Source organism: Sceloporus occidentalis, unplaced genomic scaffold, assembly GCF_023333645.1.
Source record: "Sceloporus occidentalis isolate IW3139 unplaced genomic scaffold, rSceOcc1.0.p SCAF_13, whole genome shotgun sequence".
In the NCBI taxonomy this organism is placed as follows: Eukaryota; Metazoa; Chordata; class Lepidosauria; order Squamata; family Phrynosomatidae; genus Sceloporus; species Sceloporus occidentalis.
In genome coordinates, this window is record NW_028316993.1 from 17,200,551 (window position 1) to 17,217,663 (window position 17,113).

Below are 17,113 nucleotides of genomic sequence, written 5' to 3' on the forward strand. Positions count from 1 at the left end.
TGTAAAAAGGACTGTCTTTGTGAGAGGCTTTGTTAACAGAGGTATACCTGCAATAGCTTTTGCCCCCTTGACTATAGTCTGATGCTGCTTGGCCTTGCATGTCCTGGTTTTCATTTGTGAAATATTGGGTATGTTATCGCCACTAACCCAGCATCTCTTCTTAGTCTTAATGCAATTAACTTTTTATATCCACAATCAGAGGGCGCATCTGCATTGTAGAAATAATGTAGTCTCACACCACTTTAACTGTGATAGCTCCATCTTACAGAATCCTGTGATTTGCAGTTTTGTAAGGCAGCAGCAGCACTCTTTGTCAGAAAGAAAGATACTGTGAAACTACAGATCCAAGGATTTACTTATTTTATATATTTATTTGGAATTTTTATACCCAGCTCTTCATCCACAAAGGTTCTCAGGATTCTTTAGGATGTAGCTACAGCACTTAAAGTGGTGTCAAAATGCATTTTTTCTACACTGTAGATGCATCCAGAATGACTAAGGAGCTGTAAAAGAGAGGACACATTCATACAGTTTTAACATTTTAAACTAAACATGCAACCATTGCAGGCAAGAACACAAATCTTTGCATTTCCCCTCATGTTAAGTTCCTGATCAGTTAAATCAGAATGCAGTATGGTATAGTTTTGGAGCAGATATAAACTCTTCAAAATCATTGGATATACTGCTCATACTGAAATCCCATGAACACACCTGGATTTAACTTTTGGGAAAACATGAATTTGGGCTTCACATGAGCTTAATGTAATATCAAACTGTGGCTTTGCTTGGTAAGCAGGCAGCATAATGTAGAATCAGTAATAGCTGACAAAATCAGAGAACAGGATTGACAAAGATTGTGAAACACCAACTATGGCAATGAGGTGTGCAAAGAGAGCCATTGTAAGAACCAAAATTTCACAAGCAGTCATAGGAAGCGAAACAATTCGGGAACACCTCTCAAAATAAAAGACGAAGCAATTGTATTTTGTTAAGAATTCCATATTCTAGTAGTGCCTTTCTTCTGCACACTCCACTTGGCATCAGCATTTGACACAGCAAAAATGAGTGTATAAGGATTGATTTTAATTAGAAGCAGTGGAAGGAAATGTAGTGGCTCCTTCCCTTTCCTTTGAAGCTACAGATGACCTTATAAAATTTGAATCTTTCATATTACTTTTAATTAAGGCTTCTTTACCCTGCACAATTATGGCAGCTTCATACCATACTTGGACTGCCATAGTTGCATCCTATGGCATCCTGGGATTTGTAGTTGGGTGAGGTACCAGCGCTGTCTCAGAAAGTTCTAAATACTTTACAGAGCTGCAAATCCAAGGATGCAGCCATGGAAGCTGAACTGGTATTGCACTGCTCAGTGCAGAGTGAAAGAGGCCTAAATGATAGTTAGGCCTGTTACAGACTGCCAAAATAAAGCTGCTTCGGGTCTCTTTGGAGGTATGCTATTTAAATGATGCATGGGTCCTAAGACTCCGGAGGTCGCGCCAAAGCCACACTCCATTCCTAAGCACTGGAGTGCAGCTTTGGTGCAGCTTCCGGATTCTTAGGGTGCATGCATCATTTAAACAGCATACCTCCAAAGAGACCTGAAGCAGCTTTATTTTGGCAGTCTGTAACAGGCCTTAGTAAACCAATTTAGGTCAGTATCCTGTTAGTGACATACATATGTATGCATAAATCACTTTTTGGATGTAGCACAAGGAAATATTCTGTAGCTCTCTGTGCAATATTGAAAACTTCCCCACCAAAATCAGCCATGTGGTTTTGTTTGGTAGTCCACCCAGTGGATATGCAAATGTCTACATACATTTTCAGAAGACGTCATTTTCTGGAGGAGAAAGAAAATGCCAGAGTGAGCAAGACTGGCTGAAAAATGGTGGCAGCAGAGGGAGAGAGAGCTCAGTGCCCAACCAAATCTACCCAAGTGGCGATTGATGATCCACCATGTGAAAAATTAGGTAGAAAAATATACATGACCAGTTGTTAAATATTTTGAAAGACATCCATGGGTGCAAAGGAGGGTGCAAAGGACTAGACCAATGGATAGCCCTTTGTGCCTCATCCAAAATAAGGCATACATGAGAGTGAGGATGAAACTATGTGGATGGTGATCTCTCTGCTTGATTTTAGTCTTATTTGTTTGGCTGAGATCAAGCCAAATACGGCCAATCTATTTGGCATCTTTATTGGATGTCTTCCCCAGCCCCAGGAATGTTACAAGAGCACTCCATGACAGTTGTTCTAGAGCAGTGATGCCCAAACCTTGGTGCTCCAGGTGTATTGGACTTCAACTCCCCGAAGCCCCAACCACCTTGGCCAACAGTCAGAGATTCTGGGCACTGAAGTCCACAACACCTGGAGGACCAAAGTTTGGGAATCTAGTGGGGTACAATCGGGTCCAGAAGGGAAGGTCCTCATTGGGGTGGAGGATGAACTGGAAGCTTTCTTGAGCTTTCAGGCAACGAAGGCTGCCTCTGCTTGACACTCCTCATAGCCACAAGAGAAAGGTTTCCCTTTGCTCGGTGTGTGGCACTGTCACAGTCAAATGGCACAGGTCCTCATTGGGGTGGAGGATGAACTGGAAGCTTTCTTGAGCTTTTAGGCAACGAAGGCTGCCTCTGCTTTGCTCTGCTTTGCCCTGAGAAGGGTGTGCCGCTAGCTAATTAATCCCGGAGACAGAACAAAGCAATTTAACTGCAGCTTCCAAAACCACTGGCAAATGCATGCTTATTTTCATTTGAGAGAAGGAACCACCCGAGCTGCAAAAAAAGAAGAACCCTCAAGTGCTTATGTCCCCTGGAGCCAGAAGGACCTGAGTAGGAGGATGTCATATGAATGAAATGAAATTTCCCTCTGAGAGCTCAATGGCAGAGCACATTCTTTGCATGCAGAAGGTCCCAGGTTCAGTCTTGGGCGTCTCAGGCAGGGTTGGGTCAGACTCCCTGTCTGGAACCCTGGAAGGCGCTGAGTCTCAAGGACAGGCAGTGTATACAGAGATGCAGGAGACCAATCAGGGAAAAAGGCAGAGAACCCTACACAGAAGTCTGACCCAGTATATGTATTCACGTTTTTTAGTCCAAGTCTGAAGTCTCTACCTTCAAGTCCTTGCAAGATACTTTCAAGTCAAATTTCAGGTCAAGTGTTCAGTATGCGAGCCAAAATTTTTAACAAAGCTTCCAGTGATATATTCAAGCCAAAAAAAGGAGGTGGGTGCATTTCTTGGAGGGAACAGCAGCTGCATTAGTCAATGGGCTTGAGGTGAGGTTTAGGCCTGCTTGGCAGTCTGTACCCATGCACATTGGAGGGGCCTTCTAAAGTTTTTCAAAAAGCTTTAAAGGATCCTTCCACCTCAAGCCCCTTGCCTAACACATTTGCTGTTCCATTTTGAAAAATGTGCCCTGAACTATGAGGGAGAGTCTTGTGGCCTGCTGCTTGAAGTGAATGGGGTCAGCGTCATCTTTGTCAAGTCAAGGCCACGTCAAGTCACTGAAGCCTGAGTCTACATCATTAAAAGCTTCCCCTGTAGAATGGTGGAAAGGGATTTATGGGCATCTTGGCATTCCCAGGCAAGACTGGTGGGGAGAAGACACTTGGAGAAACTCTACTAGTCACTGTAGATCAGGAGTAGTTAAAGAGCAGTCTGCAGTCTGCATACAGGTCCCCAGGGCCCGACATGGGTGGAAAAACCCCAAACCCTCCATATTGCCTCAGAAAGATCTCTAGCAAGTGTGGGGTCTATATTCACCATGTTTGGAGCCACTTTGGAACCTCCCGGGTCAAAATGAAATATTTACGTGTGGCGTAGTGGTTTGAGTGTTGGACTATGACTCTGGAGACCAGAGTTTGATTCTTCACTTTGTCATGAAACCCACTCTGTGAACTTGGGCAAATCACATGCCCTCAGCCTCTGGGGAAGACAATGGGCAAACCTCCTCTGAACAAATCTTGCTAAGAAAACCCATGATAGGCAGCCTTAGAGCTGACATAAGTCAGAAACAAATTGAAGGCACACACCAACAATCCTTTTCCTTTAGTTTGAATCCATTAATCTATATCCTAGTCTCTGGAGCAGCCAGAAAACAGGCTTGCTCCATCTACAATATGACATCCCTTCAAATATTTAAACAAAATAGTCATTATCACATCACTTCTTAACCTTCTTTTCTCCAGACTAAGCAAACCCAGCTACCTAAGCTGCTCCTCATAGGGCATGGTTTCCAACCCTTTCAACATTATGGTATCATTTGTGATATTTGTAGCCCAAGATCTAGCTGGCTGACTATTTAAAGCAGCACATGATTCCCAGAGCTTGGAAAAGCAACTTTTTAAACTGCTGTATATACTCATGTATAAGTCTAGACATTTTTGTCAAAAAATTGACCCCAAAAAGCTGGGTCTACTTATCCACGGGTCAAGTAAATAGTGTATTTTAACTCTTCTCCTTCTCTGAGTAGAGTGGCAAAAGGTATAAGCTTACTTCATGCTGGGAGAAGCACCAACCATCTAAACTCTTTCCACCGTGATGCTGCTTCTGGCCTTTTTGAATGCTTGGGTGGGAAAATGGCAGGGGTGGCACCTCTTTGGTGTTTCCCCTCAGAAGGGCGCTAAGAGGAATTGGGCTTAGAAGGATCTGAATAGAACATTTCTACATGAAGACAGTAAACTTCGTTCTTTATATCTTTTGTTGCATACCCCCAATTTTTATCCTCGATTTATCCACAAGTCATATTGAAATCCATAATTTTGGCCCCCAAACTTGCCCTCGACTTATACAGGAGGTCAACTTATAGTTGAGGATATATGGTATGACTTCCAGCCAAATCCAAATAATACTGGCTGTGGGATTCTGGGAACTTAAATCCCCCAAAGTTGTTTTTCCAAGCTCCGTGTCTTCTCTGTGGTATTCTTCTTTTACTTATTCTTTCTCGCATATTTCATGGATCTTCTTTCCCCCTGGGCATATACACACACCTATGGCTTGCTGCGTCTTTCAAACCCCAGTACAGTACTCTCAGTTCCTGCCTCTGACAGCTTCCATCTCTGGATTCCAGGAGCATCACAAGACATTTTGCTGCTTGAGGTGATGGACAAGATGACGCCTCACTTGTCAGTCTAAATACAGGTGACTGGACTGTCAACTGACTCTTACTGGAACACTGCTAATAGGATAGCGCCTTCCAGCACATCTAAGGCAGAAATAATAGGAAAGGTCTAGCCTATTAAGTTAATCATTAAGGTGCTTTTAAAAAAAATCCTGTTCAATTAAATTTGTGCTGAAAGGGGCACATTTTTTAAAAATGAAAATTTTAAATTGGCAATGAAAATTACATACCTACGTCCATTAAAACCCTTACCATAATGAAGGTGAAAAATCCATGATTTTACTCCCTTCTTGGCCACCCCTCCTTGTTTCTGCTTTGGGTTTTTGAGAGAAGGAACAACAACAACAAATATTTGAAATCCCAGTTTCTCATCCACCCAACCAGAAACCCTTCTCTTGTTTTCCCTTTCTCTTCCCCCCTCCAATATCATTTCCTTTTCGTCTGCACTTCTTTAGTTAAGTGATTCCCACCTCAACCCCAGAAAAAGCTCAAAACTTTAAAACTTCATCATTTGATTGTGCTGGCCAAATGGCCGTAATAAAGTTATTGTTATTGTTCATCATTTGATTTCTTGGGAGAAACTAGAAGTTTCTATGCCATGTCTAGTGGAGAACTCAGGAAGATTGCCTGAATACACAGAATGCTCCAGGGCAGGGTATGCTGCAGCTGGTTGCTTTTGCCTGAGCCTACTGGGAAGGGCAGGAGTCCCCTCTGCTGAGTTAACTTAGTGCAAATTACTTTTGCCCTTCAAGCTCATTCTGCAGCGGCTGAAGTTAAGCTGAGGACCAAGGGGAAAAGTGGAAGGAGGAGAGAGAAAGTGGGATGTTGGAAAAGCAATTGAAAAAGTGGTTGAAAAAGTGGGATGACAGAGAATTAACTGGGACTGTCCCTGGCTAGGTTGCCATCCCTGAGGACCTCCAAACCGGGGAAAATGTAGGACAAGGTTTAAAAATGTAGGACCTTTTTTTTAAAAAAAATTTCCTGCCCAGGAAATAAAAAAAAGGTCCTATATTTTTTAAACCTTGTCCTCCTTTCCGGCTTGGGAAGAAGCCTCGGCTTCTTCTCAGGCCGGGAAGGGGCGCAGGGGCCGCCTGTCATCGCGGCCATTGCCACGGTGGCAAGCGGCCTCCTCCTCCTCCCAGGCCCCGGCGAGGCCTTGGAGGACTCCGCGATCGCAGAGCCGCCCCCAGGGCCTTGCTGGGGCCTGGGAGAGAGCGTCTCCCAGGCCCCGGCGAGGCCTTGGAAGACTCCACGATCGCGGAGCCGCCTCCAGGGCCTCACTGGGGGGAGGGAATCCTAGGGGCGAGGCCAAACCGGGGCAGGACCGTGCGGACCCGCCCCAAATCGGGAAAGTCCTGCCCCCAGGCAGGATATGGCAGCCCTATCCCTGGCAAGCTGAGACAGTTGGAGGGTATGGCGGGGTAATCCCAAAAAAAGTTACTAAGGCTGCATCCGCACTGCAGAAATAATCCAGTTTAACACTTTAACTCAGTGCTATGGAATTCTGAAAATGGTCGTTTTGTGAGACATTAGCCTTTTCTCTCAGAGAGCTCTGGTGCTGCAACAATCGACATTTTCCAGAATTTCATAGAACTGAGCTTTGCAGTGGAAGTGGTGTCAAACTGGATTATTTTTGCCATGCGGATGTGGCATTAGCATTGAATAATGGTGACTGCTTCCTTGACTTCGACCTCTAGGCCTCCTCCTTCAAGGAGTGAGTCAATCTTGTCCCGATCTCAGCCATCTTTAGAAGCCAGCAGCTTAACTTTGCCAAGATGGTGGTGCAGGCTGGTTTGGGTGGCTGCTCTAATCTCTGCAAAGGTGTGTGTGGAATGTGCACACTTGGCTGCTTATTATCTCAAAAGAGTTTCCTGCTTCCTCAGCAGCTCCGTTGGGTGGAGCATCCTTGGGTTGTTTTTTGCCGCAGCCGCTGGAGCTGTGCCTCAAGGGAAGGCAGGGCTTGTCTTCCCGCCCGGTTCAGGTGCTGCTACAAGTGAAACCACCTCCTGTTTGGCATGCAGAGGGTGGGGGGATTACATAAACCAGCATGGAAATCACACCGCATCTGCATGTCAAATTGGTGTCGCTACAAATAGACCAAACTCCATCACACCAAGACAGAACAGCCCTGGGAAACATCTTGGTGTTTCACGTAGATGATCAGACACTCCAGTAGAGTTTATTTAAAGCACATGATGAATCTCTGAAAACCAAAGCTTGGGAAAACTACTTTTTTGGACTATAACTGGTAGCATCCTCCAATCAATCACAACTTAGGGGAATTGTTGTGCAAAGCAGCTTTCCATGCTTTCCTAGGAGAACCTCAACTTTACAGATTAAATTTAAAATTTAAAGTCCAGTGCTAAGTGGCTGTTCCTCATTATCGTGAACTAAAGGCTTGGCAAAGATGCCAGCTGTATATCCTGAGAGGCAGCCTGGTGTAGTGGTTTGAGTATTGGACTGTGACTGTGGAGACCGGGGTTCAAATCCTGGCTCGGCCCACTGGGTGACTTTGGGCAAGACACATTCTCTCAGCCTCAGAGGAAGGCAATGGCAAATCCCTCTGAATAAAACCTGCCCAAAAAAACTCATGATAGGATCACCATAGGCTCGCCTTAAGTCAGAAATGACTTGAAGGCGCACAGTAACAACAATCATAACAATACACCCATAATTGCTACAGGATGTGAGAGCACCTATTAATGCAGTTTGACACCACTTTAACTGTCCTATGGAATCCTAAGATCTGTAGTTTGGGGGCACCAGAGTGCTCTGACAGAGAAGGCCAAATTTGTGAAACTACAACTTCCATAATTCCATATCATTGAGTCATTGCAGTTAAAGCAGTGTTAAACTGCATTAATTCTCCAGTGCAGATGCAGTTTATGTCACCTTCTTTTCTTTCAGGTTTTTTCAATTCCCACATGCCTGGTGATGGTGATTATGCTTAATATTTCTAGATTGCCTTTCAGGGCAAAACAAACAAACAAACAAAACAAAACAACCTCCTAAGGTAACATGCATAAAATATGAGTCAAGAATACAAAGTTTTAATAGAATACCATCGTTATTTAGAAAGATCAAGACAAGCCATCTGTACAATTAATTACACCAGTTAAATCCACAGGTTGACTGACTTGTCTGTCTCTTCCTGTCCCCAAATACCCTTTAGAAAATAAATACAACTTCTGAATATTTCAAAAGCTGTGTATATTTTATGAATGTTTTGCAGATATGCTTTTGAGACATCTCAGAATAATAGTCAGCCCTCCATATCCAGATTCAAGCACCTATGGTTTGAAAATGTTCAAAAACTATAATAAAATACATCAAAATAAAATAAGGAAACCTTGATTTTGCCATTCTATATAAGGGACACCATTTTACTATCCATTGTATTTAATGGGATTTGAACATCCATGGATTTTGGTATCCACAAGGGATCCTGGAACCAAACCCCAACAGATACCAAGGGCCTACTGTACTGAGGTTTCCTGGTCAAGGTTCCAAAATTTTTCATCTTTTGATTGCAGATGATCAAATATGCAATTGCTTCTTTACATAAAAATATCACTGCAAACAATAAGCTGTATATCAAGGGGAAAACTGGGTGAACCTCTTTGCCCTGATGTGCTAGTTATCTGTATGAGGGAAGTAATGAATTATTTTGGGTAGGGAGAGAAGCAATTCATTATTTACATGTGCAACCATTTTGCAATGTCCAGGACAAACAGGAGTCGCAATGTTCAGGAAAAATGTACCATATCCAAGACAAACTGGCCTTAAGGATCAGCTTTATATTTCAAATCCTCTCCTGAGGACTATCTGAGAGTTGCTCACCTTTTTTGTCTTAAAGCCATGTCTAAAACCCTCAAATTTGATTTGATGGATAAATTTATAAAGGTTAGAGTGAATGGAAGGGAAATGGATGAGGAGTGATTGCATGGACTTGGATGGAGCTGAGAACAAGTGTAAAAGAGCAGTGCTTAGGAACAGTGGTCAAGAACATTTTTGATGCTAACAGAGCATAAAGCTTCACCAGGAGACTTAACACTGAAGGTCCAGGAGGGAAGCGGGTGCAAGTTGTGTGATGGGAGGGTGCAAGGGAGCTGTCCTATTGGCATGAGTCAGGGAGCCAGGATGGGAAAATAGGTGGAGATGGAGAGAAAGTGGGAAAGCATTGCTGGAAGAATCTTGACTACCATGTTGTGCGCCCATGTACCAGATAACATAGAGAATAGCCACTAGCCTAGTTGGCTATGACATGTAAGAATTCACTTCCATGCCCACTTACTTCCATGCCAGCATTCTCTGAAGATGCCAGCCACAGATGCTGGCGAAACATCAGGAATAAACTCATCTAGAACATGGCCACATAGCCTGAAAAACCCACAAAAACCTATGGATGCCAGCCATGAAAGCCTTCGACTTCACAAGTGTAAGAACTGTTTCCTATAAGGGAAGTTTTGGGAAAGCTAGGCTTCTCCTCTTCCCTTTTAGACCCCTCTTAAGCAAACAACAGTGGCACAGGTCAGGAGGAAGGCCACTAAAATATTTTACAAGCAACCTATTGCAGATTTATTTGGTAGGATGAAAGCAACTAATATGTAAAAGAGTCCTGTTCAATCACCGCACACGTGGAGGGTCCACCTCTATCCTCCATGGGGTGATTTATGCCTAAGTAGCATTTTACAATAGTGAAGTCGAAGGCTTTCATGGCTGGCATCCATAGTTTTTTGTGAGTTTTTTGGGTTATGTGGCCATGTTCTAGAAGAGTTTCTTCCTGACGTTTCATCAGCATCTTCTCTGAAGATGCCAGCTACAGATGCTGGTGAAACGTCAGGAAGAAACTCTTCTAGAACATGGCCACATAGCCCGAAAAACCCACAAAAAGCTATAGCATTTTACAGTCGGACCTCCACCTTTGCAGCTTTGACTTCGTGGATTTGATTATTTATGGATTTGCTTAACAGGTTCTTTCTAGGAATCTCTGGCTGCTCCAGCATGACTCTGCCAGAAGTTGAGCATAGAATCATGCTGAAGGACCTGGAGATTCCTAGAAAAATCCTTCTCTAGGCATTTGTAGGTCCTCTAGAGTGATTCTGTGGTCAACCTCTGCCAGACGTTGACCATAGAGTTGTGCTGGAAGGCCTAGAGATTCTTAGATTCAAAGATAAAGATAAGCTAAGTGGGGCATTACTGTGTGTCATAGGACAATGGATTAAGGTCTCTTCTGCACTAGTCTAAAGAAGTGTGAATGCTTATCAGATATCTTCTTGAGTTTTGACAATTATTGTCATCACCTTGTCCACTTGTTCCATTCTTTTGCGGGGCTGTTTGTAGGAATTTCTTGGATCTGTACTTGTGGTTCTACCAAAGGCTTTTTAAAAATGGGGTGTGGTTTGCAGCATTAGTCTTATGGTTACATTTTCTCCTCTGATTTTTTTAAAAAAAGTTTCTTATAGGCCCGATTTAAACGAGCGTATGAGGTGCCCCTGTCACATGCGAGGGGCAGCGCTTTGAAACGCCCCTCGCCCCTTGCACATGACGGGGGCGTAAAAATGGCGGCGCTCTATACACATGGGCGCTGCCATTTTGATGTGATGGACGCCTAGCCTCCGCACGTCTCGGTGCGGTTGTGACGCCACAAGTGCACCATTGGTGCTTTGCGGTGTCACAACAGCACTGCAAAAAGAACCTGCTTTTTGTGGGTTCTTTTTGCTGCGGGAGGGAGCCGCGCGGTTTGTCCGCTGCGGCTCCCTCGCGCAGCAAACTTGGGCGGTCTGTATCCCGCCCTAGTTAACATTGCTAGAGTGGGAAGCTGTAATCTCTGATGGACTACAATTTTAAATTGCTGTTGTGTGCCTTCAAGTTGTTTCGGACATACGGCAACCCTAAGGTGAACCTATCACAAGATTCTCTTGGCAATATTTGTACAGAGAGGTGTTGCCTTTGCCTTCCTCTGAGACTGAGAGAGTGTGATGTGCTCAACATCAGCTTCAGAGGAAGGCAAAGCAGACTCCTTTTGAACAAATATTGGAGAAAAAAATCCCCAAAAACCTTTCATAAATTTGCCTTAGGGCTGCCATAAATTGGAAACGACTTGAAGGTGCACAACAACAACAAAAACAACACTTGCTTCTAGCTAGAAGGTGGATACAGAGCAGAATGTAGAGCAATCTTTGGCACTGCAATAACCAGGAGGGAAGGAGGAAGCTAACAAAATACATAGACCCTTTGGAAAAACTTTGCAAATTGCAGCCACAATCAGATAATCCTTGCAAGATGCAGTAAACTGCTGTTCTTCCAGTCCAGCTGGAGATTAGCATATGATCCTTTTGCTTGGAGCTGAGTCACCCAAAAGTGGAGAATTCGCACCTCATCTCTCAGTTGGAGATGACCCATGAAAACTGGAGGCTTGGAGCCAGGCGTTGAGATGTGGTGATCCTAGTGTACATATGTTTCTTTTCAATCTGTGCAACTGCTTGTTTTTTAAAAAGATATTTGTGACCATTTAAATTTTTTAAAAAGAGTTTACATTCATGTTGGTTATCTGCTGAGTCCTGTTTCTTTTCCTGATCTTTTTGTTATTGTTATTAATCGAAAGGTAGAATAAAAATGTAACAAAGAAGTTACAATGAATAGGCCAGCGCCTGTCCTAGCCTAGTGAAAAAGCTTTAATTCCCCCCGTTTCTCATTATATTGTCAGTTTTCTCACAGCTTCCCATTTCATCCTGCAGGCACATTCTCTCAGCTACTCTGAACCCAATCTCTGGAGGAATGGCTTTCTGCGCAAATTTGGGGGCCTTGCTTGGCGCAAGCAGAGGAGCAGCCATCTTCAAATCCCCTCAGGTGGTCCATGGCCACTGGGACGGCTTCAGAGACCAGCAGTCGGGAGCGATGTAGATATGAGGGACAGGTCCGATTCTGGCCCCACTCTGAATGACATTCAAAAGCAGGAGAGACTCAGGCCAACGTCTCAGCCTTGTGACGTTGATTCTGTGGGGACTAGCCCGGTATCATCCGCATCTTTTGACTCCTTGCTCTGTTGGGGAAATGGGAGCTCTTGGGAAGGGTCCTTTTCTCTCAGCAATCCTTCTCTGTCCTATTCAGTGGTTCCTGAAATGAAAGGAGAAGTCCTCACGCTCCCATCAGTCCTGGAGGAAACCAACAAGGCCCCAAAGCTTCTTTCAGAGTGGTCTGAAAGTGCACTCAATGGGTATTTATCCTCGGGGTTTTCCGATATCACTGTTATGGAGGAACCAGAGAGCATAAGCTTCAGCAGTGGCCTCGGAGAGTCAATCCCTGAGCAGGTCATGGAGGAACCTAAGACAGCCCCACCAAGTCCACTTGTGGAACAACCTCTGACAGTAACAGATGCTCCTCAAACCAGCTTGTTTAAGAAGAGCTCAAAAATCCGCTATGAGATAAGAATCACATTGACCAAGGAAGGGGACAAAGAGAATGAGATAAACGAAGGAGACCTCATAGCAGGCTGTGGTCAGAGAGCCCTGCCCAGCCACCCATGTGGGGAGGGAACACTTTCTCTGGGGGTTGCTGAGTTAGAGGAAACGGAGGAGCAACGTCACCCAAAACTGGCCCAACCGGCTCCTCAACTGTCAGCACGAAAGGAATTCCAAAACTGCACAGGGCTGCACAGGGTGGGAACCTGCAAGGTGTGCAGGCGGATACTCACATCTGACACTGTGAATCCAGAAGCGACAGCAACAGCAGCTCTGCAGTGGGATCTGGAGACGAGGCAAGGGGAGTACAAGGGCCCAAGCCAAACCGATGAGTTGCAGTCAGGGGATGGCACTCCAGAGGAAGGGACAGATATCGTAGCATCAGACTCCTCGGCCGACAGGTACGTAGGGGAACAGGTTTGGGGAGCCTGGCGCCACGACAGGTGTGCCACCTTGACCAGCTCTGGGTTGCCAAGAATAGCTAGAGAGGCATACTTGGGCAAAGAAAAAAAAATGGGAGTCAGAGTGCCTGTACGTGCTCTTTTCCTGTCAGAAATTTTCTTGCTCATGAGAATTCAGGTGGCAAATTCTGCATATGAGCCGTAGAAGTCTTTTTGATGGATACTGTAGGAGAACAGATATTTAAGAGGAGAAGGGCTGGAGATGAGGCATTCTACAGCTTTTTGGGACTGGCGGCACTTGGCAAAGTTTGGGGCTGCTAATACAGATATGTAGAGGAAAATGTGGAACTGGGTGCTTGCATTTAAATAAAAAAGTCATACATCTAATTCTAGTGGGAAAGAATGTGACCGGGCAACCTGTCTAGCTGCTCCTCAGTGTGCTGTCCAGGTGCTAACTGTGAATGGAGATCTCCTTCCCTGCTCCCCTTTCTAGTGGTTCTGTATTTTTAAAAATCGGATAGGACCTTGACAGCCCTTCAAAAAGAGGCTGTTTTCAGACAGAAGGCTGTCTGTCTTAAAGGAGAATTCATAGCCACCCTTTTTCCTGAAATAACTCAGTAGGACCATTCCCATGAGATGCTAGTAACATGCACATTTATTTTATTTTAGCTTATACTTGCAGGGATGGGCAACTCTAAATGCCCAGATTAGGATGGCAACTCTCAACAGCCATAGCTGGCATAAGCAACAGTGAGGGATCATGGGAACTGCAGTCCAACAATAACCAATGCTGCCCCCCCCCCCAAAAAAAAATCTGGAATGCAGGGTCATTGAACAAAACAGGACTGATTTACAAAATTCTCAGCTCTGAAATTCCTCTGCTCCCAAACATTTCAAATAAGGGTTACTTAACTTGCATATATTTTCTCATTATTTTGGATTTCACTGAGTGGCCAAGCAAGGCTTTACAACTTTGCTGGCAAATGAAGGGAGAGATTGGTACAGAAACAAATGACAGCAATGAGATGCAGCTAATTCATGGGGCACAATTTCTTCAGGCTCTGAGAACATCTCCCAAGGTTGCAGAAGTATTTGCTGAACTGCTGTTTTGCAAAATATGCTCTGTGGAATTCGGGGACTCTGCAGAATTTTATATGCAGCGCCTCCAGGAGAAAACCAAAAAGGCTGCCACTTTCTTGAAGACTCTGTTTATCTTCCCCTTCCTTCCTCATGCAACTGCAGAAGAGTATTGGTTGAGTTTGCTCCTGTTTATTTCTTGGGACATACAGGATGATGAGGAGGCTCCAAAGTTCTGAACCAACCTGCTCAGGGCTGGCATGACCATTAGGCAGAACAAGGCAGTCATCTTAGGTGGCAGATAGTGAAGGATGGAAGTGGGCAGCCAGCAGCTCCTGCACATTTCCCCTGATCTCCCTGGCCATTCCATTTTCTTGGAGGAGAGAGCTGTGCGAGCAGGTCTGTTATCATCCTCTTGTCTTGTAACCACAAATATAGTAAGGGATTATATTCAATTAAAATTTATTTATAGGGTGCCACCTTGTCCTCTTCCTGAGGCAGCAAAATGCTTTGGGCCAGCCCTGAACCATTTTCAACCAGGAACTCATAATATGTGTTTGACTACAATTCCAATAACAACAGTTAAACCAGCCTTTGGCACGACTGGCTGGAAGTGATAGGAGATAAAAATCCCTTGCATACTATACAATTATAGTACAACCCTATTCATGTTTCCTTTTTCTTCTCTTTTATTTTTACTGCCTTCCCAGATACTACCTCCTTCCATCAATTCTCCTTATATCTGCACTCCCTGGGAGCTTTTCACACAACAGAATTATAGTGCTGTTGTTGTTGTATGCCTTCAAGTTGTTTCTGACTTATGGTGACCCTAAGGCAAACCTATCATTGGGCTTCCTTGGCAAGATTTGTTTAGAGGAGTTTCGCTGTTGCCCTAAGGCTGAGAGTTTATGACTTGTCCAAGGTCATGGTGAAGCTGAAAGCTGAACCCTGGTCTCCAGAGTCACAGTCTTACACACAAGCCACTACGCCATGCTGGCTCTGTGATTAATCTTCTTCAAACTGCCATGGTTCCATCCTTTGGAATCCTGGCAAATCCCAGACTCCATACATGTTGCCATGGTAGTTAAAGTGGAATTGTGGTGCCAGAATTGTGTAGTTTTTGAAAGTTTTTGATGTCAAACACATCTGGAGAGTAGGGAATCAGAATCATAGAGTTTGAAGAGACCACAAGGGCCATCCAGTCCAACCCCCTGCCATGCAGGAACTCTCAATCAAAGCATCCCCGACAGATGGCCATCCAGCCTCTGCTTGAAGACCTCCAAGGAAGGAGACTCCACTACACTCCAAGGGAGTTTGTTCCACTGTTGAACAGCCCTTACTGTCAGGAAGTTCCTCCTAATGTTGAGGTGGAATCTCTTTTCCTGCAGCTTGCATCCATTGCTCCGGGTCCTAGTCTCTGGAGCAGCAGAAAACAAGCTGCTCCCTCCTCAATATGACATCCCTTCAAATATTTAAACAGGGCTATCATATCACCTCTTAACCTTCTCTTCCCCAGGCTAAACATCCCCAGCTCCCTAAGAAGGTTGGTCTGACTCTAGACAATTCCTCTGCATGAAGTAGGAAGACATGACCCGCAATCTCTTCCCATGTGTTTTGGAAGGCTTCAAGAATCCAGAGAAAAAAATTATTGGTGTTCTCCCATAAGGACCGAACAGGGAGAGGAAGTGCCATACTCCACCCATGCACTAGTTGAGGGCCACCTAGTTATTAAACAACATAATGACACTATCCACAGCATCCGTTTCCCTGACATTTCAGACCTAAAATTTGAGACTAGGAGTGGGGCCCTTGTATTGTCATGGGGCAGGCCTTTGCGGTGTCATACGGCTGTTTCTTTGTGATATCACACAGGTGGGACTAAGCTAAGATGCATGGTAAGATGGAGCTTTTTTGAGTCACCTAATTTTGAAAATAAGGACAATCTAAGTACATGAGCTCAGAATTTGCAGAAAACCCAGCTCACCAGTTAGTATGGCAACCCAGAGCAACAGCAAAATATAATTTTTTAAAACATGAAATTAAAAAATAAATTGCGGTAGCCAGGCAAGTTGCGGAATGACCCAGTATCTGCAATAGTTGCTTCCATTGCTGCTAGGACTCACATCCCACATGGATATACAGCACAGATGAAATGTGGAAAGTTTTTCCAGTCCTTATGCTGCCACTGAGATTTGTGGAAATCTGACCACTAACCCTTGGGGCATATTCCCCATCACCAGCCCAGCATCAGTGCTAAAGCTTGTACTGTATAACCAAAAGGCCCACAAATCACAGTATAGGTCCTCTATTCACTGTCTTACTCCAAATGGCACAGTAGGTCCCAAGGTGCACGAAGCTCCTTCTCCCAGCTCCATTCCATCCTGTCATTTTTACCTTTTTGGTGACACACCAAAGACACACCTTTGTGCCAAAACAGAGAGGCCTGGTGCCAGCTGGGAACGGGTGGACAAAAATGGCCAGGCTTTAAAACCACCGTAACAAAAAAATGAAATCAAACTTTCTCATCTCCCACTTCCACTCATTGTGAGATTTGTATCCCCATCTGGATATCTAGATAAGCACAGCATTCCTTCAGAATTTAGCTCGCACTTTGAGACCTAGTAACTCTATTATGCATGCATTCAATTTCCATAGTTGTTCAGTGGTTCTTCCATATGTAGATCTCTGCAGATAGGAATCCTTGGCGATTAAAAAAAGTTAGCAGACAATGGTGATATTGTTTCCACCTTGCTGTTTCTTTCTTTCTTGTCCAATATTTTTTTGCTGGATTTACCAAACAGGAAATGAACAGAATAATCCAAGTCCTCTGACTATAATCCAAGTCCTCTGAATTAAACAAATCTATACAAAAGAGCCAGAGTTGTGTGTTAGTTTGACCATTAGACTAGGATTCTGGTGAGCAGGGTTCGAATCCCTGCTTGGCCATGGAAACCCTCTGGGTGGCCTTGGGCAAGTCATACTCTCTCAGCCTCAGAGGATGGCAATGGCAATGGCAAATCCCTTTTGAAGAAACTTGCTAAAAAACCATGATAGG